Consider the following 15,836-nt stretch of genomic DNA (forward strand, 5'->3'; position numbering starts at 1 on the left):
GGGAATGGCCGGCAGGGGATGTAGCTCAGTTGGTAGAGCATGGCGTTTGCAACGCCAGGGTTGTGGGTTCGATAAAATAATGTATGTGCTAACTGTAAATTGCTCTGGATAAGAGCGTCTGCTAAATGACTAAAATGTAAATATACTGTAGCTAAGAAAGTAATACTAAGTGTATGTTCTGTAGTAAGCTGTTAGTAGCCCATGTGCCTCACCCTAATCATTTGGTCCCTTTCCCCCTCATAATTTAGTCTACTGTTCTGACTTAGTGGTTTACATGTAGCCTATAGCCTGTTTTAGAGAAATGTAATGATCGAATATTGTAAGAGCTTTCATTGACTGCTTACGTGCCCCCTTTATTTATCCTGCGGTTCTGACTTGGTGTACAGGGAGAATACTGTAAGAATGGCCCATGTTCTGAATTGTGTCGCTGTACATTTAAAAAGAGCTGAACAAATAGTTATATTGACTACGTCCGTCCTAGCTCGCTCATTAATGTCTTAATCCAAATTACGGATTGCCTCTTATCCGCTCGTCGTCCCCTTATGCCATAGTTTGTACAGCTCAATTGTCAGCAGAAACCACATTTGTTTAAGCAAGTCAGCCATATCAGCTATGTTTTTTTTAAAGGCAGTGAATGAGGCTGAATGAACTGTTTCGCTGCCAGACAAGGCTCCACACCTTGGAGTGAACTAGTGGACACTCTGGTCTCTCACACCTTGTAGTGAACTAGTGGACACTCGGGTCTCTCACACCATGTAGTGAACTAGTGGACATACTGGTCTCTCACACCATGTAGTGAACTAGTGGACACTCTGGTCTCTTACACCTTGGAGTGAACTAGTGGACAAATGGCCAGTAGATGTAGGGGTGACAGGTAGCTTAGTGGTTAAGAGCGTTGTGCCAGTAACCGAAAGGGCGCTGGTTCTAATCCCCGAGCCGACTAGGTGAAAAATCTGTTGATGTGCCCTTGTGCAAGGCACTTAATCCTAAAGGCGTCTGCTAAAAAAAATGACTAAATGTAGGCTGCATGTTTTCAATCATTTATTTTTTATAATTATTTATTTTGTTCCCTCTTACTTCTGTATAGTGTGAAATAAAGTGTGATCTAAAATAATTATATTTAAAAATTTAAAAATAAACAAAATATATATATATATATATACACTACCAGTCAAAGGTTTGGACACACCTACTCAATGTAAGGATTTTTTCTTTAGTTTTACTATTTTTTACATTGTAGAATAATAGTGAAGACATGAAATAACACATTTGGAATCATATAGTAAAAAAAAAGAAGTGTTAAACAAATATATTTTATATTTGAGATTCTTCAAATAGCCACCCTTTGCCTTGATGACAGCTTTGCACACTCTTGGCATTCTCTCAACCAGCTTCACCTGGAATGCTTTTCCAACAGTCTTGAAGGAGTTCCCACATATGCTGAGCACTTGTTGGCTGCTTTTCCTTCACTCTGCGGTCCGACTCATCCCAAACCATCTCAATTGGGTTGAGGTCGGGGAATTGTGGAGGCCAGGTCATCTGATGCAGCACTCCATCACTCTCCTTCATGGTAAAATAGCCCTTACACAGCCTGGAGGTGTGTTGGGTCATTGTCCTGTTGAAAAACAAATGACAGCCCCACTAAGCCCAAACCAGATGGGATGGCGTATCGCTGCAGAATGCTATGGTAGCCATGCTGGTTAATTGTGCCTTGAATTCTAAATAAATCACAGACAGTGTCACCAGCAAAGCACCCCCACACCATAACACATCCTCCTCCATGCCTTACGGTGGGAAATACACATGTGGAGATCATCAGTTCACCCACACCGCGTCTCACAGAAACCAGAAATCTCCAATTTGGACTCCAGACCAAAGGACAAATTTCCACCGGTCTAATGCCCATTGCTCGTGTTTCTTGGCCCAAGCAGGTCTCTTCTTGTTATTTGTGTCCTTTAGTAGTGGTTTCTTTGCAGCTATTTGACCATGAAGGCCTGATTCACACAGTCCCCTCTGAACAGTTGATGTTGAGATGTGTCTGTTACTTGAACTCTGTAAAGCATTTATTTGGGCTGCAATTTCTGAGGCTGGTAACTCTAATTAACTTATCCTCTGCAGCAGAGGTAACTCTGGGTATTCCTTTCCTGTGGCGGTCCTCATGAGAGCCAGTTTCATCAAAGAGCTTAATGGTTTTTGCAACTGCACTTGAATAAACTTTTAAAGTTCTTGAAATGTTCCATATTGACTGACCTTCATGTCTTAAAGTAATGCTGGACTGTCGTTTCTCTAGCCATAATATGGACTTGGTCTTTTACCAAATAGGGCTATCTTCTGTATACCCCCCTACCTTGTCACAACACAACTGATTGGCTTAAATGCATTAAGAAGGAAATAAATTCCACAAATTAACTTTTAAGAAGGCACACCTGTTAATTGAAATGCATTCCAGGTGACTACCTCATGAAGCTGGTTGAGAGAATGCCAAGAGTGTGCAAAGCTGTCATCAAGGAAAAGGGTGGCTATTTTGAAGAATCTCAAATATAAAATATATTTTCATTTGTTTAACACTTTTTTGGTTACTACCTGATTCCATATGTGTTATTTCATAGTTTTGATGTCTTCACTATTATTCTACAATGTAGAAATTAGTAAAAATAAAGAAAAATCCTGGAATTCTTGATTTTTTATTCACTAATGATTCTATGTATAATTCTATGTTTTCAATAACATTACATAGTGACCAGTAGGGTTTGATTTACAGTGAAATAGTGAAACAATATTAATGTTATACAGTAGTGCTTCCTTGCAGAAAGCATGCGGTTTTAACTGGCACAATTAACTCCTTCTGGACAGCCGTACTTACAGTTTTTTTTTTATTGCTTTGGTACTATTTTCACAAGTATATGGTAAGATTTTACAACTCTTAGTACAAATCTCAAAACAGATGATCAAAAATGCTGTTTATTCACAACTTTAAGCACATTTTCAATTGACTGAGTACAACACACAAATCCCACAGTAACTTTTTCACCAAACCTAATCAGTGTTTCATCTGGAAATACCTTTCAAATAAGGTAATTGCCTTTCACAATGCAACGCTCATAATACTCTTCATTTGATTCTCTCCTCATTTATTGAAATACATTTGACCATCATTTCATCGAACTGCGCTTAATGGTTAATCACTTAACCATTTGGTAAACCTATAGATTTTAAACTGGTTTGTCTACTATATATATGGATTGTGAGAACTACAGAAATAAAATGTGTGTTTGTAAAGTATAAACATCTAAATGACATGTATGATACATGATAATCATACATAATTACTATTCGTTATTGCTAACTGATTTAACATAGTGGTAACCACAATTGGTCACCATATAAAAGGATGTGTGTGAACGCTTGCAATTTCTTTAATCATGGAGCAGGATAGACAGCAAGGGAGAGGAAGAAATCAAAGAGCTTGTGGACAAGGGAGGTGGGCATGGGCCCCTTCAAAGAGGTCAAAGAGGTGGGCATTGGCCCCTTCAAAGAGGTCAAAAAGGTGGGCATTGGCCCCTTCAAAGAGGTCAAAAAGGTGGGCATGGGCCCCTTCAAAGAGGTGAAAGAGGTGGGCATGGGCCCCATCAAAGAGGTCTCCGGCTTTTGAAGAGGCACCAGGTATCAATGAAACCCATGTATCTGGTGCCTTTAGAGAGAAACAACGACTGGGTGAAACAACTGTAGGCCGAGTATGTTCAGGTGCAGCGCTATATTGTATTACTGTTACTATGTGATGCACATGCTACTTCACAATATCATGTTGGAACTATACTGTAAAAATAACTAACCAAAATATATTTTTAGAGGGTGATGGTGCTTGATGCTGCTGTGAACCTTCATAAGTATATCTTTGTTGATGAAGTGGGCTTCAAACTGGCCCAAACTCGGCGCTGTGGGCGGAACCTCATCGGTCAACAGGAGTCTGTATAACGTGGGGGAAACATCTCCATGTGCGCATTTCTGAAGACGGTGTGGTAGGATGTAGGGCTGTGGCGGTCATGACATTTTGTCAGCCGGTGATTGTCAAGCAAATAACTGCCGGTCTCACTGTAATTGCCCGTTAATTAGCATAAATACATTTAGCATCTCCAGGCTTCCACACATATAATTATAAATAATTAATAATTAGTCATTTAGCAGACGCTCTTATCCAGAGCGACTTACAGGAGCAATTAGGGTTAAGTGCCTTGCTCAAGGGCACATCGACAGATTTTTCACCTAGTCGTCTCGGGGATTAGAACCAGAGACCTTTCGGTTACTGGCACAACGCTCTTAACCACTAAGCTACCTGCCGCCACACAGCCTACAAGCCACTGTTGCAGACCTTTGGTACACCTAGATTTTAAAAAGTCTAATAAATCCATTTAATATAGCCTACACCATCACAATAAATCCATTCTTTATTTTTGACGGGTCTAAAGAAACATGATATGAAGAAATGTGGTCTATTTCAGAAGAACAGAATAGCATACTCTGAGTTGTCCTTATGTTAAGCCCTGATCTGGCTATGCCACATGGCTGTGGGCTACACTAGTTCATTTAGCAGACAAGATTTGCTTAGAATTCCGTGGCATTCTTTTAAAATTATTTTTTAGTATGAAGAATACAATTGAACATAGCTTAATAAAATAGAAAGGATCTTTTCTCCAAACGATTTCAAACGAAGTGCGCACATGCAGCTATTCTGTGTTGAGCGGTTAACAAAGAAACTGGTCCTAAATGGTTAATTTAGAGTTTATGTAACTTTGGTTGTGATACAAACATTGGGCTATATGTTTTGATTTTTAATACATTCTAAGGCTGCAAGACGCAACTCTAATGATGATTTGAAAAAAGTCACAAGCTGTACGTTTCAACATGCTTTGTATTGTAGTCACGACAGACAAAGATATATAGTTAAGCAAACTTTACTATGCATGTTGTTAACCAGCACATCGAGGACATGAAGACGATAAGTAACAACTGGTTTCTGTTTCCTGTGGAACATCAATATGAGTAACATCAATATGAGTTAACATCAATATGTTCTCCACCTAACGTTGGCTTGTTGTCCATGTCTGCAATAAACTTCAATGTGAACTGAATGTTTGTTTAATGTCTGACTGTCCATTACATTATTTTGTTTAAAAATGTAGATTCACACAAAGTCTTTCAGGTGTATAGGTCTTCGGATGGCCCTACCAGACCTTGTGTGGGGAGTGTTGATTACATCTGGAGGTGCTTGACCTGAGACGTTTGGATCTTCTTGTCGAGGTGCAGCGTCCACCTCTAGGTTGTGTTCCGTACCCTGCTGGGCGTCAGCTGGTGCTCTGTCTACTGGCTCTGTGCCAGGCTCCTCAGCAGTGGGGAAATCCTCCTCTAGGTCTCTTCCTCGGGTGCCTCCTGAAGACTTGTCCCTGTTCCGTCTTCAGCTCGTAGGTCTGACTACTGTGGCTCTCTGCCACCACTGTTTCTGTCCTGTGAGTGGCTGAACTCTCACCATGTCATCTCAATGCAGCTCTGTAAGATCCTTAGCAGAGGCGTTACGAACCCCGTGGCTTTAAACGTCTAGGGTGGATGGACAAGAGACCCGTAACATAATTCATGCAAATTAGAATCGTGACATGGAAACAGTGAGAACAACAACAAAAAATACACCGACAACCATAAGCTACCGTCAAAAATAAAATGTTTATTTTGAACACACGGTAAAGGTTTGGGAAAAAGGGCTGAGCAGGTCCCAAGAAATGGAACAATAGTGTAAAAAAAAACTAAACTGATCTTGCCTGCCTCAAGAACCGCTAAGCTACTGCTAATCATACAAAAATACAGTGGGTGGTCCGCTCAGGTCTAACTAGTGTTTTTAGACAATTTTCTTCCTACGGGTAATGTATGCCCAAGGGCAACTTGCTTAAATCCCCCTTTTCCCAGAAACACACAACAAAGTTACCAAACAGAGTAACCAGCAAATGAGTGAGTACACAAAACACAGGACACCACTGTATCCATACTCACATACGGAAATAGTCTCTCTACAAACACAACTGACTGGCTTTTAAAACAATGGGATGTGTAAGTGAAAAACCAGAAACAGGTGGTGCAATACAGAGGAATGTCCACTGATTGGTCCACCTCAGCAATCAGCAGCCAAACAGATGTCGGACAGGTGGGACACACCAACGACCACCAATCAGGAACATAAAGGACACCTGTGATTAGGGCAGAAGGAGAGGAAAAACACAAAAACACACACAGGATACCTGTATCTGTAACAAGAGGTGTCGTAGTACTTTGCCTGTCTCTGCTGTCTTTCTTTGAACTTCTCCTGCTGACAGTTTGTCATCACCAGTCCCAGCGGATTTTCACTCATGATCAGTAGTGTCTTTGTACGTCTTCCCATGAGCGCCATTGCAGGGCTGCTGTCTGTTCCTTGTGACAGGGTATTTCTGTGATCCAGCATGGCCAGGTATGGATCAGCACCTGCTCTCTTTGCTTTTGCCGTTAGTCTGTTGGCTTTTTTCACTGCCGATTCCACTTTCCCATTACTTTGCGGGTCTCCTGGAGACGATGTTTTGTGTTTAAAGTCCTAAGCCTTGCTGATACTCTCTAGAGGCTTGTGATCTGACTGCACTTCCACAGTTCTAGAGGCTTGTGATCTGACTGCACTTCCACAGTTCTAGAGGCTTGTGATCTGACTGCACTTCCACAGTTCTAGAGGCTTGTGATTTGACTGCACTTCCACAGTTCTAGAGGCTTGTGATCTGACTGCACTTCCACAGTTCGTCCATATGTGAATTGGTTGAACTTCTGCATGCCAAACACCACTGCAAGCAGCTTCTTCTCTATCTGTTTCAGTCTCTGTCAGGGCTCTAATAGCGTATGTTTTTGGTTGCCCTCCCTGCATCAAGGCTGCTCCTAACCCACTTTCTGAAGCATCACATTGTTGTAGTGGTCCTCTGTAGCTCAATTGGTAGAGCACGGCGCTTGTAACACCAGGGTAGTGGATTTGACCCATACGTAAAAATGTATGCACACATGACTGTAAGTCGCTTTGGATAAAAGCGTCTGCTAAATGGCATATTATTATATTATTAGTACAAGCTGCTCTGTTGGTTGTAGTATTTCAGCACAGGGGTCTGTGCAATGGTATCCCTGATTTAATTGAAAGGCAGCTTATGTCTCTCTGACCACTCCCACAGTGAGCCCTTGTGTGTTAGCTGTCACAGTGGCTGCAGAACCTGGCTAGGTAGTTTACCATGCCCAGGAAGAGCTGCACCCCTTGCACATCTGTAGGCCTAGGCATCTGTCTGATAGCTGTCACTTTTCCTGGGTTCACTTTCAACCCCTCTGATGTTAGCAGGTGGCCAATGTAGGGCACTTCCTTCAGCCTGAGCTGCAGCTTCTCCGGATTCAGATTGATATTGAGCTTCCTGCATCTGTCCAGGAGCATTCTCAGGTTCTTGTCATGGTCCAGAGTCGCTGCTTCATCATCTGTCCAGGAGAATTCTCAGGTTCTTGTCATGTTCCAGAGTCGGTTCTTCATAGTTGCCTCCTTCTCCCGCAATCAGGATGTCATCTGCAATGATTTTGACTCCTGGAAGACCTTCCATTGCCTGGTTCAACTTCCTCTGAAAGATCTCTGGGGCTGCACTGATTCCCATTGGCTTGCGCAGCCACCTGTAGCGTCCCATTGGTGTAGAGAACGTGGTGAGATAGCTGGATTCCTCCTCCAGTTTCACATGCCAAAATCCGTTTTTTACATCACAAACACAGTCTGTTCAGGTCTGGCAGCGCGTCTTCACTAGTGGGAAGTGGGTAATTGCTCCTCTTGATCACCTTGTTGAGAGGTTTTTGATCAATACACACTGGTAGTTTTCCAGACGGTTTGTGCACTACGATCAGGCTGCTAATCCAATCTGTGCTTTTTTCAACATCCTCCTTTTCTCTAGACCACCAAGTGTCTCTCTGAGTGGTTTATATAGTGCTACTGGCACTCTCCTCTTTGACAGCTGGACAGGCTCCACGTGTTCATCCGCTTCCAGCTTCAGTTTGCCGGGTAAGCATCCATCTCCCTGGAATACATCAGCGTCGTACTCCTGTTTTATTTGCTCTTTAGTCCAGGATCCTGTTGTTTTCTCGATGGCCAGGATGTTGTGATGCTGCACTGTAATCAACTCCATTGCCTGGATAGCCTTACTGCCTAGAATGGGCCTGTGCAAGTTCTTGTATACTACGATGAACTCAACTCGGTAGGTTTTCTTATCGCGTGGATTGATCACTTTAAGTGTGCACATCCCCAGTGGCGTCAGAGTATTCTTGTTATACATCACCAATAGCTGACTGCAGGGCTCTAGGTGACTGGCTTCTGTGAGGTTTACATTTACATTTTAGTCATTTAGCAGACGCTCTTATCCAGAGCGACTTACAGTTAGTGCATACATTATATATATATTTTTTTTTTCCATACTGGCCCCCCGTGGGAATCGAACCCACAACCCTGGCGTTGCAAACACCATGCTCTACCAACTGAGCTACATCCCTGCCGGCCATTCCCTCCCCTACCCTGGACGACGCTGGGCCAATTGTGCGCCGCCCCATGGGTCTCCCGGTCACGGCCGGCTACGACAGAGCCTGGATTCGAACCAGGATCTCTAGTGGCACAGCTGCCTTAGACCACTGCGCCACTCGGGAGTCTAGGGATAACATTACAACTAGCACCACAATCTAGCTCAAATCTGACTGACTTTTTGTTGACCAGCATGGTTGCAAAGAGAGCTGCATTGTGGGGTCTGTGGTTTTCTCCTGTACCACGTTGATGCTCTTTGACTTTGGCCCTAGTGTGATGCAGAGAACATCCTCACCGCTCTCTGCGTCAGCTGATGCATTTTCCATTGCCAGGACTCTGTTTCTCTTGCTGGCCCCTGCACTTTTGCAAACCGTAGAGAAGTGATTGTGTTTTCCACAGGATTTACATTTTTGTACATATGCAGGGCATTTTTCATTTTTTTCTCTCATGTGTCCGTCCACAGTATCTGCATTGTATAATGCTCTGTCCTTCTGTAGGGTCTCCTCTCCCTCTCTGTCTCTCTTTCTGTGTTACTGCATGCACTGCTACAGGGTCCTGCACATTTATGACTTTAGCTCTCTGTCTGGACAGTTCTGCAGCTCTTCCAATCTGAATGCAGAGATCAGTCTCTGTGAGTAAGCGCTCTCTTAAGTGTGGGTAACACGTGCCACACACAATCCTGTCCCTGATAAGAGAGTCTGTGATTACTCCAATGTAAAGGCCACTAGAGTCCTCAATTCAGTGAGATATTTGTCTAAATTCTCCTCTTGGCCCTGACTTCGCATGGAAAAATTATATCTCTCAATTGTTTAATTTTTCTTCGGATCACAAAATGCATCGTGCTGCAATTACTTCCTCAACAAAGAGATTGTTTTTTGTACTGCCCTACACAGTCTCACAAATCTCTCTGCCTTTTTCCCCAATGAGATAATACAGTAGCTTCACTTTGTAGTCATCAGGTTTTTTTTCCCATTGTAAGAGCCATGTACACATTTAATTCCTCTTTCCATCTTTTCCAGGTCAGTGCTAAATTACAATCATTAATATTTTTCCTGGAGGTTTCAGTGCATTTTCCATGGCGATATATTTGTAGAATGGAATGTTAGCTACTCATGAATCTGCTTGTGTCCAATAGCAAGTTAGCTTTTAGCATAGAGTCACTCACGATGGCCAGCTAGCGTTGACGTTCGGCGCGATGACTAGCTTGTAAACGCGGCACTTTTCCAAACTGCCGCCTGGGATGTATTCTTAATTTACATCGATGAGATCCAGGTTATTTTGAGTACCGCTGCCACCATGTTTCAACATGCTTTGTGTTGTAGTCACGACAGACAAAGATATATAGTTAAGCAAACTTTACTATGCATGTTGTTAACCAGCACATCAAGTACATGAAGACAGTAAGTAACAATTGGTTTCTGTTTCCTGTGGAACATCAATATGAGTAACATCAATATTGCTATAGCACACACTTCATCAGTCTCTCATTCACAATTTGACAAGCACTTGATAATATTCTCACCAGGCCTCGAATTTCCCAGCGGCATCCACCTTGTCACGACAGACAAATATATAGTTAATGCCCCATAACAAATCCATGCCTTTTGTGGCCAAAGTGGCTATTGTGCCCTTGGGCTGAATATAATTAATTATTATATAATAATTATTTTTTATAATAATTATCCCTTCTCCAGGCTGGCGTGCTCCAAAGCACCTCTTACTCACATGGCTCTCTCAGTTGTAGCCAATGCCCTTCACGTGATCGGGTCCTTCTCACAGGCGTTTCAGCTAAGAAGTAGGCTACAAGTGAATGAAGACTGACACATCCAGGAAACAACTGCATGTCCCTCGTATTGAATTCCGAGGCGCGTATTGAAGATGTTCAAACTGCCCACATTTAGCCTACTTGTCGTCAGCCAACAAGATAAGTAGGCCTAACGAACAGCAAAAGCACTAGCCTATGTCAATCTACTATCCCCCATAATACAAAAGTTGACCTATTCTATTCTGTGCAAGAAATAAATACTCCAAACATACTCTGCGACAGCTGTGGGATGCGATAGATCCCAAATTAACACAACCACTCGCATTAAAAAACCTTCTAAAAAAGCAATGAGGCTGATCGTTTAGCTTAAAATGTAGATAAACTATTAGGGTATTTTTCCACGTTATAAGCGAAGCGATGCGCACACGGCAGTAGGTATAAGCGTGAATGTTCCAAAATGCAATAAATTAGCATTATAAAGGTGCATTTTTATGGTGAAAATTATCTTTGCCAAACTTGAAACTCACACGCAGCCTATGAATGCCAGTTAGGCTCTACACCCATTGTAAAGCGGATTAATGTGCTCAGTGGCGATTTTAGCATGTAAAAATCTTGGTGGGGCAAACTCCCCAAAAAAATATTGGGATGCATGCCCGCAAAGCCACTACACTACATAACACAACACGAAACAATACATTAGTTGCACTATAACGGTGACAAATGGTGCCCACAACCTGTTCGGGCCTACATAAAGCTGTCCCAACAGCAGAGTCCCAACAGCAGTCCCAACACATTACCACTGCTACACCTGGCTATCAGCGGAGCCTGGTCTGGCAGCGAAACAGTTCATTCAGCCTCATTTACTGCCTTTAAAATAAAACATAGCTGATATGACTGACTTGCTTAAACAAACGTGGTTTCAACTGACAATTGAGATGTGCAAACTATGGCATAAGGGGACGATGAGTGGATAAGGATAAGAGGTAATCCGTAATTTGGATTAAGTCATTAATGAGCGAGCTAGGACGGACGTAGTCAATATTTGTTCAGCACTTTTGAAATGTACAGCGACACAATTCAGAACATGGGAACAGAACACCTGCATTTTGGAGCTGCCTTACTCAAGAAAGCAAAAAAGAGACCATGTTTGTATGCAGCTTTATTAACTCAATTATTTTATTTTTTACATTGTTTGCAAACTGAAATGTGACACGTATTAATGCTAAAATAACAGGCAAAACAGGCAAAAGAAACAAAACATAATTTCGTTTTTTTTTTTTGCTAAACAGGTTGGGCTCAAAACAGCTGGGGCTCGGCCCCTTCTGCCCTGATGACGGGTCACCACTGAATGTGCTTAATTTTAAGAAGTTATTTGGCCACTTTAGTTGTGATACAAAACGTATCAAAGCATATAGGCCTATGGGCAAGGATACAGAAGGTGTGTGACTATGATTTGAGAAAGTCGCAAAAAAAAAGGTATGAGCTGTTTCTTGCCTTAATGCACAAGCTGGGCATCATTCACAAGTGATAATACATAATTCACAAGTGATAGGCTAATATTGTCACCCATCAGACTATTCTTAATTTAATGTTGTATTTACATATACTAAATAATGTATGTGTGAAATGCGTTTTGATTTAGAATGGACCATTATCATGCACCACAGGGGCATGGGAAAAAAATACATGTCATCTATGCACTAAAAAAGCGAATGGAGGATGCTTTTCCCATGGTTCATTTTCATACCAGCCAGGTAGGCTATGTTCCTGTGTTAAAGCGAAGCAATGTCCTTAATATTAGGAACGTTTATTAATAAAATGTAGTAGGCCTAGCCTATGTAAACCTTATGGGATCCTCCTCTTTTTAATAGAGGCCATCAAAACTCTGTTTTCTCATGCAATTGCATAGCCTATAGAAATGTTGTGCAACATGAGCTCATGGACTCTCATGAAGTGTTTGATTAGATTTGTTCAAAGAAAGTTGTGTAGGCTACTAATGACCATCAGCAGCATCATAGCTTGGAGAAGCCTAATTACTGTGACTAAACGGTCATGTGGAATTTGACTGCCATCATGACTCGTGACCGCCGGTGTGGTGGTAATACGGTCACCATAACAGCCCGATTAGGACGTAGGCCTTAACTTGGATCCTACAACCTGCACACCTCATTGTGTTTCTAAATGAAATTGAGCAGGCCTGTCAAGGTGAAGGGGTCACCTATGTCATTGTGTGGGACAATGTCAGGTTCTTCCATGCAGCGGTGGTTCAGGCATGGTTTCGGGCCCATCCCCGATTCGTGACCCTTTACCTGCCCCCATACTCTTCTTTCCTCAACCATATTGAAGAATTAATAATAATAATATGCCATTTAGCAGACGCTTTTATCCAAAGCGACTTACAGTCATGTGCGAATATATTTTTACGTATGGGTAGTCCCAGGGATCGAACCCACTACCCTGGCGTTACAAGCGCCATGCTACAGAGGACCACAATTGTGTTCAGCATGGAGGTGGAAGGTGTACGATCGCCATACCCATGATTGTGCCACCCTCCTTCTGGCCATCCCGCCGATGCATGAACAATGAGGACATTCACTGTGATGTGGATGAGAATTTATGGCCAAATGCTCAAGACAGTTTTAATGCAAATTAATGCGTGCTAAAAGCTATGTTTATTTTCATTCATTTAATTTGTTTAATTTAATGTTTTACATTTGATTACAGACAGTACACCTACTGTATGTTGCAATTATATCTGAAAAATGTAATGTTTTTTTTGCATGTATGATTGATTGATCACACTTTTGATTACACATTGGATAGATGTTATGGAAATTATAGATTTTCTGTCCATTTTGTTGGGTAATGTAAGTGTATTGCCTAATATGAAAACTGTTTAATCTACTGTAATTTACAGTACTGTAGTATATTACTTTCAGGACTTCTAAGGGTGATTTGAAACACGTATATTGCATTGTTTGCTATTGGATTAACTGGTAGTTAAAATGATTAAATTGAAAATATATCATTAGGTTGTGTTTTGATGATTAAACCAATGTTCTCATTACATTTCACAGTAAACTTATATTTTGAATCAATGGTATGAAAAAAATATATAATGTATGCACTCACTAACTGTAAGTCGCTCTGGATAAGAGCGTCTGCTAAATGACTAAAAATGTAAAATGTAAAAAATTATGACAGGTTTTGAATGAAAAATTGGCTGTGTTACAAGTGTGACCAGTTTGGAGTTTTGTACTAAGAGTTGTGAAAATAGTACCAAAGCGATTACAAAAAACTGTAAATTAACCTTTAGTAATCACTTTCATGATGAACTCTTTAGTCTCTTGATGTGTGGTATGTGTGTGTGTGTGGGTGGGTGTCCTGGTGACGAAGAGCTTCCTGTTTGTGTGTGTATACGTGTGTAATAAAGTGTATCATAATATTGTAGTTACCCTCTCATGAAGTAATGCTTATCTCACCAGCAGGGAACAGTAATGTCTATCTCACCAGTAGGAAACAGTAATGTCTATCTCACCAGCAGGGAACAGTAATGTATATCTCTCCAGTAGGGAACAGGAATGTCTATCTCACCAGCAGGGAACAGTAATGTATATCTCTCCAGTAGGGAACAGTAATGTCTATCTCTCCAATAGGGAACAGTAATGTCTATCTCACCAGTAGGGAACAGTAATGTCTATCTCACCAGCAGGGAGCAGTATCACCTATCTCTCCAGCAGATGGCAGTGATATCCCAGTATGACCTACAGTTATACATCAACACATACAGTACTACATTTACATTTTAGTCATTTAGCAGACGCTCTTATCCAGAGCGACTTACAGTTAGTGAATACATATTTTTTTATACTGCCCCCCCGTGGGAATCAAACCCACAACCCTGGCGTTGCAAACACCATGCTCTATCAACTGAGCTACATCCCTGCCCTGCCATTCCCTCCCCTACCCTGGACGACGCTGGGCCAAATGTGTGTCGCCCATGAGTCTCCCGGTTGCGGCCGGCTGCGACAGAGCCTGGATTCGAACCAGGATCTCTAGTGGCACAGTTAGAGACCACTGCGCCACTCAGGAGTACATACTATACCATACTGGACTTATAAACCATTCCAGGTTCCTAACCTGAACCAGAAGGTACAGTATTTAAACAAAATATGATCAGTGCAGCACACAAACTTAATAGGGCACTAAAATGGAAAAGTCATTGTTTAAACCATGGGAAAATAGCAACCATTATTGTCATCTAATTATGTAGAAAATACAGGAGCAACTTCAGAAAATGCACGTCAGCCCACTTTAATTTAGTCTATAAGGGTCACATAAGATGTAATCAAGGTTCAGCTTTGTTCCAAGATGTTGAATTGTGTAAAGCCAACTGTAGCAATTGCAGCCGCAGGCAAATATAATAAATGCAATTAACAGTGGGAATCAGCTGTGATTGTAGTGTCCTTTTAGAGGAGGTCGGTACTGTAGTGTCCTTGTAGAGGAGGTATGTACTGTATGCAAAGCTGAAACACACTGTCCATAGTGTTAGGAAGTTCTGGGAAAAGGGGTTCAGTGGAAAAATGTGTTTGTTTACCTCTTGGATAATTTAGTGTTTGCCCAAATGAATGAGCGAGAGGTATGTTTTGGATATTTCTCACACAGAGATTTAACCATATAATGACCTCTCCTTCACTAACAGTCTGACAGCAGTGAAATTCTGCGACTGACCCTGACCCTGATGCTGACCAAATCCCTGACCCTAACCCCTAACTTGACCTCTGTTCCGTGAGATCTCAGATGTACAGTATGGCTCCAATGAGGGTCATTCAGTCAAGATCATCTGTCATCAGTCATAGAGCTCATCCAATCAGATTTACGTCACTATCCAGGCTCCACCCACATTGCTTATATCAGCAACATATCCATCGTTTCCTGAGCTAATGATGATTGGTAGAGTCAGACCCCATAGAACATCATCTACCCTAGAGCTGGTAGAGTAGTCCATCAGACCCCATAGAACATCATCTACCCTAGAGCTGGTAGAGTAGTCCATCAGACCACATAGAACATCATCTACCCTAGAGCTGGTAGAGTAGTCCATCAGACCCCATAGAACATCATCTACCCTAGAGCTGGTAGAGTAGTCCATCAGACCCCATAGAACATCATCTACCCTAGAGCTGGTAGAGTAGTCCATCAGACCACATAGAACATCATCTACCCTAGAGCTGGTAGAGTAGTCCATCAGACCCCATAGAACATCATCTACCCTAGAGCTGGTAGAGTAGTCCATCAGACCCCATAGAACATCATCTACCCTAGAGCTGGTAGAGTAGTCCATCAGACCCCATAGAACATCATCTACCCTAGAGCTGGTAGAGTAGTCCATCAGACCCCATAGAGCTGGTTTGATTCAGACGAGGAGAGGGGAAGAGAACATCATCTACCCTAGAGTTGATCTGATGAGTTAAACTGGGG

The sequence above is a fragment of the Coregonus lavaretus genome (assembly GCF_964263955.1).
Source record: "Coregonus lavaretus genome assembly, chromosome: 26".
Lineage (NCBI taxonomy): Eukaryota > Metazoa > Chordata > Actinopteri > Salmoniformes > Salmonidae > Coregonus > Coregonus lavaretus.